The sequence below is a fragment of the Argiope bruennichi genome, chromosome 7, assembly GCF_947563725.1.
Source record: "Argiope bruennichi chromosome 7, qqArgBrue1.1, whole genome shotgun sequence".
NCBI lineage: Eukaryota > Metazoa > Arthropoda > Arachnida > Araneae > Araneidae > Argiope > Argiope bruennichi.
In genome coordinates, this window is record NC_079157.1 from 29423746 (window position 1) to 29439076 (window position 15331).

The 15331-nt window shown below is 32.9% G+C and overlaps 1 long non-coding RNA gene across 1 annotated transcript in view; it reads left to right on the top strand.

Annotated features, from left to right (window-relative positions):
- Positions 1 to 1472, top strand: part of LOC129974862 (uncharacterized) — a 32861-nt gene extending 31389 nt beyond the window's left edge. Inside the window, exon 3 of the long non-coding RNA XR_008784986.1 lies at positions 1060 to 1472. This is a non-coding gene — a long non-coding RNA (uncharacterized LOC129974862). The remainder of the gene's footprint in view (positions 1 to 1059) is intronic.
- Positions 1473 to 15331: the final 13859 nt, after the last annotated feature.

Consider the following 15331-nt stretch of genomic DNA (forward strand, 5'->3'; position numbering starts at 1 on the left):
TCGGAATAAATATTTAAAGATGCATAATATTTTATTTACTCATACGAATAAGATACCGTACATTTGTGATATATGTTCTAAGGCATATTTTGATCGTAGTTCCTTAAAAAGACATTTCCAGACGCATACGAACGAGAGACCTTATGCTTGTGGCACCTGTAATTCTTCGTTTACTCAGAATGCACATTTAAAGAAGCATTTATTGACGCATACGAAAACGAAACAGTAGTTTGTGATATCTGTAAAAAAGTCTTTTTCTCTTCGATGAAATTTGAAGAAATCTGTACTTATTCAATTAAAATAAAACCCTTTCCCTGCATAGCTTGTAATAAAATATTTTCTTTCTAATACATTTAAGGGACCATTAACCGACGCGTATAAAGAGAACCGGATGTTTAGTCACTGTCTTGAATAGAGAATGTTTTGAGCCTAATAGATTTTTAATAGCACATTTGCTAGTGGGTATGAATGAGAAATGCGAATGTAGTTTTTTCGATGGGAGGGAGTTAATTAATTATGCACACTCTGAAGATAGAAATATTCTGAAATTTCACATATGCGAATTTTTTATAAGTCCTTTTCCTCTAAGTGATTAAAAGTATTATTTGTTAAATTCTGTGAAATAATTTAATTTTTTTTTAATTGATTCACGCGAAGGAGAAGCCGTCTGCGTTTTCTCAATACAAAAATTTAAAGAGGCATGTACTCACCATTACGAAAGATTTTTGTGTAGTGTCTTATTAGGAATGTTTCATAAGTGAAATACGGCGATTTTATTTATCTATTTACTTTTTATTTAATTATTTTCTTTAACCCCGAAATCATTCCTGATTTAACGATTAAAATGTTCAGTTCCGATGAATTCGTTGAATTACGGACCGAGAGTTTTCGTTTTTGTAACATCGTTTAAATACAAGTTACATTTCATCTTTTGCATAATGAATTGGTTACATTTAATATATATTCTAATTACAGTATGTTAAGCTTATATAAATTTTAAAGGAGTTTTTTTTTTTTTTTTTGTCAAGAACAAAGATTAATGCAGAATTTTCTTTTTAGGGGAATTGAAGCAACAAACCTATCGTGTTCAAAACAGTAAGATGTGAAACACTAGAAATCTTAATATAAAAACATATCGTCAAGGCGCCATGGAAATGAAACTATGAAAAATTAATGACATTACTCACAGCTAATAAGTCCAATGAACAAAACAGCCGGCGAAGAAAACCATATGTTTGTGACACCTGCAATCGCTCGTTTACTCAGAAGACACATTTAAAAAGGCATTTATTGACTCACACGAAGGAGGGACAGTATGCCTGTAATATTTGTTCTAAGACATTTTCTCAACGGAACACTGTATGGTATCATTAAATGACGCATACGAAAGAGAAACCATATTCCTGAGAGTTGTGCAATAAAGCATTTTCCCAGTTGATAAGTTTAAAGAATCATTTATTGATGCAAACGAAGGAGAGACCATATGTTTGTGACATCTGTTACTGTTCGTTTACTCAGAATGCAAAATTAAAGAAGCATACGAATGAGAAACAATAGTTTGTGATTTCTGCAATAAAGCTTTTTATTATAAATTAAATTTGAAGATACACGTACTTATTCATTAAAAATAAAATTCTTATCTTGCATAATGTGTAATAAAACAAAATCGTCGACAAGTGTAAGTTTTTATTTCATAAAACTAAGGACACATAACGAATGAAAGTGAACAGAATTCACTAATCAACTTCCAATTGGAACAAGAATAATTTTGGTGTAATAATATTTTTACTGAAAAATTAATTGATTTATAAAATAAAATTTCCATCCCTAACAAAAACTTGATCGTCTACTTTTTCTAAGAGCAAAGTCTGCTATTGCTGTAACAATATCTATAGCACTACATCCTGCTTGCTGAACAGACCAGACAACAGGATTAGTTATTGCTTAAACTTTAACTCTGAAAGGCTTGCATTTGGTATAGCAGTTATGAGAAATATTCAAAATATTATAGTATTGGGTAGAGTATCTTTCAGCATGTATTTTACAATGAATTGTAATTGTAATGAGAGTTCTTTTAATTATTTTTGCAAATGTGTGAACTGTAATCGGAGATAAAGGATGACGATGTTAGTTCGAGGATTATTTATTTACACACTTTGCTAATGGGACACAATACAGTACAACATGTAAACACATAAAAAATGTCAGATCCTCTTTTTTCTGCCCTTTGTAGACACCGTTTTCTCTACCGACTCTCCTCCGTCTCTCTTTCTCTATCCCTTCCTCTTTGGTTGGCGACTTACTTTATTCACCAGATCTTTAGAAGGAGCTCCAGATCGAATGGACGCCTTACACGCCCTGCTTAAGAGTACACTTAACTCCCTGGCTGATTTTACTACTATACCTAAATGCAACAATGGTTAATACTACAATATACATTATAAATGAGAAGATCATAACATATAATACAAATGTTTAATTCCTTAATTAAAGTAGACATTTTCTGTCCGTTATATTAAATACAATGAAAAAACATTCTGTACTCGAGGAAACAGCAAGTTCAGCATTAAATTATTGTACTGTAAATTGCAGAACCAGATCAGTTATATCTCATTACTCAGGAAAGAACTTTTTGTCCAGATATTGTAGATACTTACACACGAAAAAACGTCTCTTTGACAATATTCCCACAATGCCTTAATATAACAAGTAAAAAACAATTAATAAAAATCTTAATTTTATCTCTATATAGCATCAGCACTTCTATGCTGCATACATATGTAGCAATCGACTAATAAAATTTTAAAATTTCTGAGTCACAGAAAGAAAATAATTTTGAAACAAAGTAAAAGTGTGAGGTAAATGATACAACTCCACAATGAAGCGCTAACAGACATTAAAAGGTTGAAAAGCAGCATATGCAAGTAAAAAAGATGAATAGGTTTTAAAAATGTATAAATATTTGGGTGGTATTTCTTACTCACCAAGTCGGTTAGAGTTTCGGATGATTAGGTTGACATCTACCTCACGTATAAGAAGAGTTGGCCACATAGCAATGGAGTGCAATTTATTGTAGGTCAATAGATCCCACGTTTCTTGCCAAGCAAAGAAGACGACACGCCAATGATTTCTTAACATCACAGTATGGAAGTTCTTGGTTTAGGAAAGAGGTTGCATATTTAGCTAAAGAATCTGCCATCTCATTCCCAGAGATACCAACATGACTTGGTACCCAGCTAAAAATGACATTAAAACCGTCGATTTTCAGAAGACTCAAAGTAAACAGCAATTAGCAATCGGATGCATCTTATTGTGGTAGTGAAAAAGAGTTTCTAATGCACTCATGCTATCGGTATAAATCATAAAATTTCGGTGAGCCAACGAGGAAATGTCCCGGAGAGCATAAAAAATAGCCACTAGCTCAGCAGTAAATACAAACAGTACTTATGTATACGATAGTTCAGAACACCAGATGGGAGAACAATGCCACAACCAACATGATCAACTGATTTGGAACCATCAGGGAATATTGGTGTAAATGAAGAATACTGACAGCAATGATAGTTAAATAGCTGTTAAAAACTGAAGCAGTTGAATTTTTGTAGATTCCCGAGAAGGGATTCAGAAAGGAAAATTTTGGGATATTCCAATATGGAAAGGAAGAAAAATCATGCGATTTTATGGAAACATCATTAATATCTGTATCATGGAGAATTACTTTGATCCTCTCAGTGAATGGGAGAATGTGAGAGGAGCGGACATCATAGAGTCTTCGAAAACCAACTGGTAAAGTTGTTTGGGAAATAGGATGATCTGAAAGAGACTTTGTTCGAAAATGATAAAGGGCAGATAACTTCTTTCGTCTTAGATAAAGAGGTAATTGGTAACAAATAGCATACAGGCTCTCTACTGGGGAGGCTCGAAATGCTGCCGAGAAGATCCTTAAAGAAGAATGGTGAATGGTATCCAAATCCCGCAAAACAGACGCACGAGTTGAACCGTATATCATACAACCGTAATATAATCGGGAGAGAATTAAAGCTTGGTAAATACGGAGTAGGGAGGTTCCATCAGCTCCCGAAGATGTTCTGGATAGTACCTTCAAAATATTCAAGAACTTCTCACACTTCTTCCTCAGGTATAAGATATGAGGAAGAAAAGTCAGTTTATGATCGAAAATCACTCCCAAAAACCGTATCTTGTTCACAACAGGAATAGAAACATTCTCAATGCAAATATTCGAATCTGGATGAATCCCTCTCTTTCTTCAAAAATGTAAACATCGACTCTTTCCAGGAGAGATAGCATATTTATTGCGACTACACCATGCCACAACTTTATTCACGGCGATTTGAAATTGCCTCTCAATTAGGCTCATGTTACTACCTTCATTATAAATCTGCAGATCATGCACGTACAAACTACAAGATACAGAAGAAGGCAAATGATTAAGGGTTTGACTGAGATGAAGGATAAAGAGTGTGGCACTGAGGACACTTCCCTGTGGAACTCCCTCAGTTTGAATAAAATGATCAGAATAAAAATTCCCTAAACGAACTCTAAAAGTCCCATGTGATAAAAAATTTTGTAAAAAAATTGGCGGGTTGCCCCTAAAACCAAAGTTAAAAAGTGTTGAAAGTATGCCAAAACGCCAAGAACGGCCATATGCTTTCTCAATATCGAAGAATATGGAGACAAGGTTGTTCCATCTGACAAATGCATTGCGTATCTTGGTTTCCAGCAATACGAGGTTATCGAAAGTTGATCTACCTTTACGGCAACCACTCTGCAACGGAGAGATGCATCTTTGTTTTTCCAATTCGTATACGAGTCGAGCATTGATCATGGAAAAAAAAAAGGCCTTGAAGGCCTTATTTTTATAGGAATCACAATGTAAAAAAATCTGGTTAACTGAAGAAAAAAAAATCTTATTGGAAATCCAATAAATTGCTCAGAAAAAGAAAAATGTAGGATATTTCAACGGTAAAAGGAATAAATATCAAAGGACTTAATGGCAACATTGTAAAGTCCGAGTCATGTAGGAAATTTTTGACTCTCTCCCAAAAAGGAAGAGTATGAGAGAGTCGTAAATCATAAATTCTTTGAAGGCAAACAGAAAGATCCGTGGGAATTTGGGATAGGTTTTTGCACGAAAAAATAGACAACTTCTTCGTCTTTTCAACCTTTCGCAAATAAAGAGGCAACTGGTGACAAATAACACATAAGCTTTCAACTAGAGAAGTGCCAAAAAGGTCCAGAACAATTTCTAAAAATAGTGGCATGGTATATCAAAAGGTGGGAAAACACAAGGGCGGGCACAACCACCATGCAGTCATAATTTATGCTTGAAAAGGAACACGGCTTGGTAAGTATGGAGAAGGGAGATTCAATCGGTGCACAAAAATGTTTTATAGAGTACTTTTACGTTATTCTTTTCTCACATTTCTTACGCAAGTGTTAAATATGTGGGAGGAAAGTGAGTTTATGATAAAAAAAGTACTCCTAAAAAGCGTATTTCGGTCGCAATTGAAATTGTTTTATTTTGTATGGGGATAACAGGATATAAATCCAGATTTCTCTTCCTGCAGTTGTGAAAGCATCGATTCATCTCAGGAAACATAGTGTGACGATTACTATTGCTTCAATTTACCACTTTATCATTTGCATTTGCCGCTCTATTAAATTCATGTTGCTACCTTCGCATGAGATCTGCAGATCATTAACATAGAAAGCTCCATGAATACTTAGTTGATGGTAAAACACATAAAATTTGACCAAAAATCTAAGAAAATGTTCCTGCGGAATTTCCTCAGCTGGAATAAAATTATTAGAAAAAAAAATACTATCACAAAAAGTATGATGTTATTAAAAAATTTTTTAAAAAATATGAGCAAGTTTTCTCTAAAACCAAAGTTAAAAAGTGTCAATAGAATAACATAGCACCATGCATGGTTATATGCTTTCGATATCAAAGAATATGCAGATACGGTGATTTTTCCTCACAAATGCTTTGCGTATTTAGGTTTCCAGCAAAATGAGGTTATCCAAAATCGATCTATAGTTCGTTTATGTATCCTGAGACAACCACTTTTCGACGATTCTATCTCACTAAGGGTGAGACGCGAATGGATTAGCTCATTTCCGGAATAAAATTTATTTCTAAATGTAAACATCTCCTTTCATCGTACCTCTCACCCTTGTTTTGTCGAATTAAACCCATCCTAACGCATGCGTAAAAGCTTGGAAGATTTTACAATTCTTTGGCAAACAATACCTCTACAGAAACCCCTCTGTATAGGAGAGACGGTACCATATTTTTCCAATTCATAAATTGCAGGAGCATTGACCATGCTTTCAAAAGTCTTACAAAGGCAATTCTCTCCAGCAATTGACCTACAATGCATATGGTTTGCAGGATCTTTTCCAAGATTTAAGGTTGGAAATACACTAGATTCCTGCCAATGGCAAGGTTACTTCTCAGTCCAGATTCTGTTGAACAATAATAACAGATTGGAAAGGGAAATGGTGTTCAAATGGCGAAGCATGTTATAGATTATTCCATATGGCCCTTGGCTCATGGGCTTGACACAAAGCCATTTTCAGTCTCCGCATCTTAAATTTACAATTGTATGGAAAGATTCTTCAGGCATTAAAACACAAAGGCAACCGTTCCGTGCGATTCATAATACCAGGTAATTCGAAAGAAGAAGCTATTGTGGGCACTTAAGCGAATGCTTGGCCTAGAATATTGGCTACATTTAAAATGGCGGAATGCATCATATTTCTTGTTTCTGAAACAAGAAAGGATGATTCACTATAAATCCCATTAGCATCCTTTATCTTCCTACACAAATTTCCAATTAAAATTTAGAAGGTAACAGTAAGATATAAAGCATATCCAAGATTCCCTAGAATGCAATGAGCCAGCGCTTTGTCACCTTTAAAAGCAAGATTTTCTGTTCTTTTAAATATGTTCCAGTGCTTTTTTTAAAATTATAACTGCCAAGACAAGCTTCATTCCACTCCTGCCTACGAAATTTTCTTTATTCAAATTCAATTTATTTCAAAGATTAAATGCAATTAAATCACTTCATTTTTACTGCTCATCTAATTTCTCTCTAAATCAAAATATAAATAAATAAAATTTATAAAAATCCTAATGGAAAATTTGCATCGAAAATTGAGAGCAAATTAACGCATTTATATAAATACAAGATACAAAAAAGGTAAATGTGATTTCAAATAATATTCATTTGGTTTAGACAAACTTTAGTAACCATATAAATAAAACAAGCATCTTCTTAAAAACTTAATGAAACTCCCTTGCGCTGAGATAATATTTTATTCTCTTCATAAAATAAATAGTTATCAATGACTTTTATATCAAATTAATAATCATATCTTTTAAAAAAACATTGTGACGAAATTTTATTGTATTTATAGTCATTATACGAAATGAATCACTTAAAAGAATTGTCAGAAACAATCGAGGTTTCTTATATTTGTACTGAGAGTTTCATTTTGGAAGAATTCAAATAGTTATATATTCTTTTTTCTTTCTTTCCTTTCTGTTTTTTTTTTTTTTAATCTAAACTTGTCGGTTAAAATCAACAAGCAAAATAAGTCGCCAGTAAAATCAATATCAAAGTTCACATTACATTCATTATCATCATTATTTAATTTTCTGCTAAATAATTGTAAATTTCTTTTAATTCTCAAAGTGTAAATAAAATTTAATTACATCACTTGGAAGTGGGAAAAAACATTAAAATTTACGCCAGCTGGACTAAATTGCATTCTAAATTATTATCAACACAATATTTGCATACTTCTACATGCATGAGTTAATTTGAATACACTCATCAAAAGATGAGTACATTCAAAAACTAGCAGTATAAAGAGCTATCATGGAGTTTACTATCATGGAGTTATAAGAAGGGAAAATGCTCCGAGCTCTTGAAAACAGAGTAACCCTTGAGATAGAATTTTTAAATAAGTGTCATTTACATGCAAATTTCCCTCAAAACAAGCAGCAATCCTTAATAATTTAATTCCGATATTGTAATTCTTCCTCGATTTTGTTACAGGAGAGAGAATCTTTCAGAGTTGTGTAATTCTAATCAGCCAGCTAGCTGCAAGGGGGAGTAATTTATCTGAATGGGAAAAAAATCATAAGAAAAAAATGTACTGAAATTTTTTTTGTAGTTATTGAACTATGGCGAAGGGCCCAACGAAAACAATTGGTTCAACTGGCTATAGAAAAGTCTTAATTACAAATTGAACTAAACACGTACATATATACAGTGGTGGCCAAAAGTGTGGATATTTTTTGAAAGTTTCATGTTTTTCAAATTTGTGTGCTTGTAGAATATATTAATTTTCACTTAAATACAAATGTTTATACATCAAATTGAAGGTAATTTAATGCAGAATTTACTAACAAAAACAGTATTACAATATCTGTATTACAAAAAAAGTTACCCTCATTTTAGTAAGATCTATCTTATATTTGCATTTTTTTAAAGTGATACTTACACAATCAATACTTAGTAGGATAACCCTTATTTTTTAAGACAGCTTCACAGCTTCTTTTCATCGAGTTAACGAGTGTTTGGAGTTCAACTTTCGTAATCACTTGGTGCCAAAAATCAATTATAGATTAAATAAGTTGTCTTTTATTGGATGGACGTTTTTTTCGTACAAGAATTTTCAAACGTCGCCACAAATTTTCAATTGGATTGAGATCAGGGCTGTTTGCTGGCCATGGTAATACATCTATGGCTTTATTTTGAAACCATGCGTTGCATGCTTTTGCTGTGTGGTATGGAGCTGAATCCTGCTGAAAAATAAATGGTGCTTTGTTGGGGAAGAAATCCCTGATGGAAGGTATCAATTTTGGTTCCAGAACAGTTTCGGAGTATTTTTTGGCATTCAGGATGCCATCAATCACTTGAATTCGGCCCACACCATCTGCAGACATACATGCCCAAATCATGGCATTTGTTGTTGTTTCTATAGTTGCTTCAATGCAATCAGGAAGAAGCGCTTCACCTACTCTACGTCTCACGTATTTGCTACCATCACAACCAAAGAGCGATATTTTAGTCTCATCGCTCCAGATTACTTGCTTCCATTGATTTTCTGACCATTTAATGTGTTCTTTTGCCCACTTAACTCGTTTTTCGCGTTGCTTTTGATTTAAATATGGTTTTTTCCTTGGAATTCTAGCATGTAGTCAAAATCCTGATAACCTTCTGCTTATTGTTCTTGAACTTACTGCAATACCCGCTGCATTCATTTCACATCTAATGGCATCTGATGAAATTTTTCTATCTTGAAGGCATAGCCATTTAATTTTTCTATCGGCAGTAGCACTTGTGCACTTTTTTCGGCCTGATTTGGCCTTATTTTCCACTGATTTCGTTTTTTCATAACGTAAACAGAACTTTCGTACACCAGAAGAAGTTACTGAACCACCAACTTATCTTGCAATTTCAGCATAAGAGAGGCCATTTTCTCTCAATATGACAATTCGGCTTCTTTTTGTAGATGTCCAATCAGTTCTTCTTGTTGGTGACATTGTTTAAAATTAGTTTAATTAAAAAAAAAAGGACTTAAAATATTCAAAATCAATACTCTATTTAATTGTACTAGTATGCACCATTCCGCAAAATAATATCCACAACAATAACTCTTTTATCATCCAAACAACCTAAACTATAATTACAGACATTTGATGGGTCTTCAGAACAGTGTTTGTGATTGGCTAGTACACTTTTATTACAAAACACGTTATTATTCAAAATGATTTGTGTTTGTTCTACTAAAATGAGCGAAACTTTTTTTGTAATACAGATATTGTAATACTGTTTTTGTTATTAAATTCTACATTAAATTACCTTCAATTTGATATATAAACATTTGTATTTAAGTAAAAATTAATATACTCTACAAGCACGCAAAGTTGAAAAACATGAAACTTTCAAAAAATGTCCCCACTTTTGGCCACCACTGTATACATATATATGCATGGTATTTTACGTTAAAAAAAGTAGCTTCTACTTTTATAATTGAAATAAATTTCAAATATGCTTTTTCTTTATTTTTAAAAACAATTAATAATTTTTATACATACACAAATTTAAATTTTAAACAGGTTTCTAAATTCATAGAAAAAAAAATAGACGATGTACCTAATTCTAATTAGAAGCTGAATTGTGTTTTATATTTTTTAGCTTTTATTCATTATGTGATTTTATGTAATAAGAACTTATCGACGAATATCATAAATATTGAGCATATATGATACTACACGGGGTGTTCAAATGAAAAGTTACGAAATGATACTGTAGGTATAAATGAAGACTTTATTCAAAGTATACATACACCATAGGCCTGAGTACAACGATCCCATTGATTAACGAGCCGAAGGATTCTTTGTTCCCAGAATTCCTGTGGCCGTGACGAGACCCAGTCCTTAATAGCGTCCTTCAGTTCGCCGTCCGAGTTGAAGCGCTACCCATTCAGATGTGTTTTTAGGGGACCAAACACATGAAAATCGTAGGGCAACATGTCCGGGCTGTAGGACGGATGGTCCAGCTGCTCTCACTTGAATTTGGCCAGTTCCGCTTGTGTGGCCCTGGAGGAGTGTGGACGCGTTTTATCGTGGAGCACAACCACACTTACGTAAGTAGCCCCGGTCTTTTTTCTTGATGGACCTGCGTAGTCTTCGGAATGTCTCCCACTACACATCGGAGTTAATAGTTTTTCTGTGCTCGTGGAATTCAACAAGTAGCGGACCTTGGACGGCGAAATCACGGACGCTGTGAAGGACTGGATCTCGTTACGGCCGCAGGAATTCTGGGAACAAGGAATCCTTCGGTTCGTTAATCAGTGGGATCGATGTGCTCAGGCCTATGGTGTATACTTTGAATAAAGTCATCATTTATACCCTCAGTGTCGTTTCGTAACTTTTCATTTGAATACGCCTTGTATATTGCGTTCCATTAGCAAAATTCGTTCGGGGGAATTGTGGCCCAGCAATTTCCCCGATGTCTCCATTTTCTTAATGGATACCTATGTCTCATCATTATCGTTTAATGCATTCCTATAGAAAACGATAGAGGTATCCGATATAGCGTCTCTCATCAGCCCAAAAGTCTCAGAAGAAAACAATGTGTGAGAAATAACATTTTTATTATTCCAGTGAAAGAAAATAATTGAATGGCTTGGTGATGAAAATAATGATGGATGATTTGACACGTCATCCATTGAATGGCTTCATGGATGATGTGTTAATTTTTTCAAGGAGGAGCATTTGACCCACCTGAGGTTAATTTTGACAGAATTACACAAATTGGAATTTTCTGTCAAACCTGACTAATGTACTATACCAGCAAACAAAATAAAATATTTGAGGCACGTAATAGGGAAAGAAAAACATAGATCAGATGATGAAAAGTTCTTAGCGATACGAATATTAAGCAGCCTTGCTACAAAGAAGGGATTAGAAAGAAGAGTTAGAGATAAATTTAATGCGCTTTTTTAGAACCTATATTCCTAACTAGCCGCCTTTGGCGACCAGCCGGTTCGCCAATCTTAATGCTCTTTAAAATTTTAATAATTAAATATTTTATGTAACTCCTATTTTAATAGCTTCTTCATCAAAATATTTTAAAGCTTCAAATTTTGATAGTCATATAATTCATTCATAATATTATAAAGGCCTTCAGCCATAACGTAATATGTATCTCTCTAATTTTGTTAGCTTCCGTAGAATTTTTGCTTTAAATTAAAGAGGAAAGGATTAATCTGCAATTAATATAATAATATTTTTTACTGAAACAAAGCATTTTTTTTATAATATGATTACTGAAAACTCAGTATTTAAACCTTATGACCACTAAAGAATATCTTTCTTAATTTATGTAATATCTGAAGAAGTTTCCTACAAAATTTTCTCAGATTCATCATGAACAGATCAATTAATTAACAATGTTTAGTTTTAAATGAAAAGCTAAGAAAGTCATTTGAAATAACAGGTCGGAAACATGTTAAGCCTCCAAAACCAAGTCCGCTATCCGTTCAAAATAGAGTTGTCAACAATCAGAACACAGTGCGCATGCGTGAATTTTCAACGCTAATTATGGTAACGAAAATGCGTGAATTTTCTATGCCAGTTGGGGTAACGCTACGCAGATTAGAAATTTTCAACTTCCTTTATTCTGTTTTATTTTAATTCAAAAGTACTTCAGATTGAATCTGAAAGATCGATTAATTAACAATGTTTAATTTTAAATGCATCAAACACTAAGAAAATAAGCAGAATCGTTAGAAATAATCGGCTGAAAATAAGTTAAGCCTATCCTCGTTAACGTGGGGGAAAAAACTGAAGCCTTACTCATTTGGCAGTGGGGAAACGAAAACATTTTTTGGCGGGAAAGTTAGTTTTTAATTAATAATTAAAATTCAAAAAAAGGGACCCCAGGTGCACATTTCCGACCTCCAAGGTATACATGTGCCAAATTTGGTAGCTGTAGGTCGAACGATCTGGCCTGTAGAGCGCCAACACACACACATTGAGCTTATATAAGTATAGATTATGCCGAGATTTCAGCTCCACTCTCTGATTTAACAAAGAAAAATAAATCTAATTTTGTCTCTTGAGAGCCAGAGGAGAAAGTTTCACTTGACAAACTGAAGGAACTTTTATGCGAGATAACTGATTAAGTTACTTTTGATGCCAATTTATTTTTTCAAGAGCATTTGATATATCAGATTCTAAAAGAAATTATAAACCGATAGCTTTTGTTAATGGAAGGTTAAACTCCTCTCAAATATGTTGGCTATTGTTGTAAAAGATACATAAGTAGCGTTATTTGGGTTGAACAAATTTGACACATGAGTCTACGTAGCTTGAGTCGGAATTGATTTCGATAATAATTAATTGAAATACTTGAATCAAGTCATAAATTATCCATTTGGGCTCTGGCATTGCAAAGATGGGGTAATTTTATTAGTAATAGGGCAGGTGTGTAGCATAGAACTGCTGATGCTTTATCAAGATTAAACTAAGCATTTTATCAATTATTTTTTATTTGCTGTCTTAATGTTTCGGGTGAATATTGTCGCAGAGAAGTGTTTTAGTGTAATTACTATATCTCAACAATCAGTTATTTCCCGAGTAATGAGGCATGCACAGTCAAATATATTATTTTGCAATTTGCGGAATATTACGTGTCCAATTAGCAAAGTGTGTAAATAAATAATCCTCGAACTAAAATTGTCATTTCATATCTCCGATCACAGTTCACACATTGGCAAAAATAATTAAAAGAGCTCTCATTACAATTACAATTTATTGGAAAATCCAAGCTGGAAGATACTTTACTCAATATTATAATAATATTCCGAATATTTCTCATAAATGCTATATGCTATACCAACAACAAGAGAAGCCTTTCAAAATTAAAGTTTAAACAATAGCTAATCTGGTTGTCTCGTCTGTTCAGCAAGCGGGATGTAAAGCTATAGACAGTGATAGAGCAATAATAGACTTTGCTCTTAGAAAAAGTAGACGAGCCAAGTTTTTGATAGAAAATTTATTTTATAAATCAATTAATTTTTCAGTAAAAATAATACCGCACCAAAATCATTCTAGTTCTAATTGGAAGTTGATTAGTGTTTTATATTCTGTTCACTTTCATTCGTTATGTGTCCTCAGTTTTATGTAATAAGAACTTACACTTGTCGACGCATATCATAAATGTTGTGTACATGTTAACAATTGACATATGTATAAGAACTTTTGTAGCAAATGTGTTTATTATATTAAAAATATAAATACATTATTTTTTTTATCTGTATCTCATATAATACACAATAATAAACTTATTTCTGCAGAAACTATGTTCGGAGTTTATATAGATTTTTGAGTCTTATGTATTTAAAACTTAAATACCGGAGCGGGTAACTTGTCATAAGCCACAGACGATTGAATCTCACGCCGCGGACTGTAATACTCTTGTAATAAATTTATAATTATAAATACCTTTCAAATAAAAAAAATTAGAAAGAAAACATAAACCCTAATATTCATCGCATACGACCATAAAGTATAAACCTCAAATTATTTGAAAAAATGTCGTCGAAAATAATCATTTCCGAAATAAATTCGTTTGACATCGTCTAATAAAATGGAAATACTTATTCTGGTCTGCATTTGGCTTAAAATTTGACAAATTCCCCCTCACGTGATTTAAAGAATAGCAGTATTAGCAAATCATTTTACAAAACTTTTCTAAAAATTCTACATCCGAATACTTTCTCAGTCATATGCGACATTAATTTTTTTTCACCTGATGCTTTAATACCAGTCAAATCTCTAGATTTTCTCCTTTTGAGTGAGCCAATAAATATATCTTTAAATTTCCATGAAAAAAAAAAAAAACGTTTTATTGATAGCATTACAAACACATAGTTACTCTTTCATATAGATGAAAAAATGCGCTGGTTGGAAGAATGCTTTACAATACATTCGGGTTATCTTTCATATGCGTCAGGGAGTGGTTGCGTCAAGTGCGAGAATAAAAATACATTTTATCAACACTCCAAGCAGTTTTTGTTTCAAAATCTGTTTTCTGAGAAAATCCTTTATTGCGCATTTCGCAGATATACGTTTTCTTTTTTTTTCCCGAATGCATTAGCGAATGTGCCTTTAAATTTCCTTATTGAAAAAGCAATTTATAGTAAATATCAGAAACATACGGTTTCTCATATGCATGCAACAATAAATGCTTTCCTAAATTTATTCTAAGACAAAACGGTATTATTGCACACTTCGCAGGCATATTGTTCTTCATTCGTATGGGTGAATACACGTCTCTTTAAACCTTTCTATTGAGAAATGCAGGTGTCTTGTCTTCTGCCTTAATAAATAAAAAGCAGTGAAAATTATTTTGCAGAATTTAATAAATGATACTTTCAATCACCTGCATTTCTCAGTCTCTCCTAAATACATTCGCAGATGTAAAATTTCAGTATATATCTATTAAGTGTATGTGCAATTAATTATTAATTCCAAAAAAAAAAAAAAAGACCTACAAAAACGACGTTTGCATTTATCATTCATATAAGCTAACAAACGTATCATTAAAACTTTTCTTGGCACAAAAAATTATCTATTTAGACAATGACAAAGGAACGGGTTTTCTTCATATACATTAGTTAATTATACCTTAAATTTATTAGACAAAAAAAAATGTTTTATTACATGTTATGCAGGCAAATGTTTTTATTTTAAATGAATAAGTACAAGTTTCTTCAAAGTTCA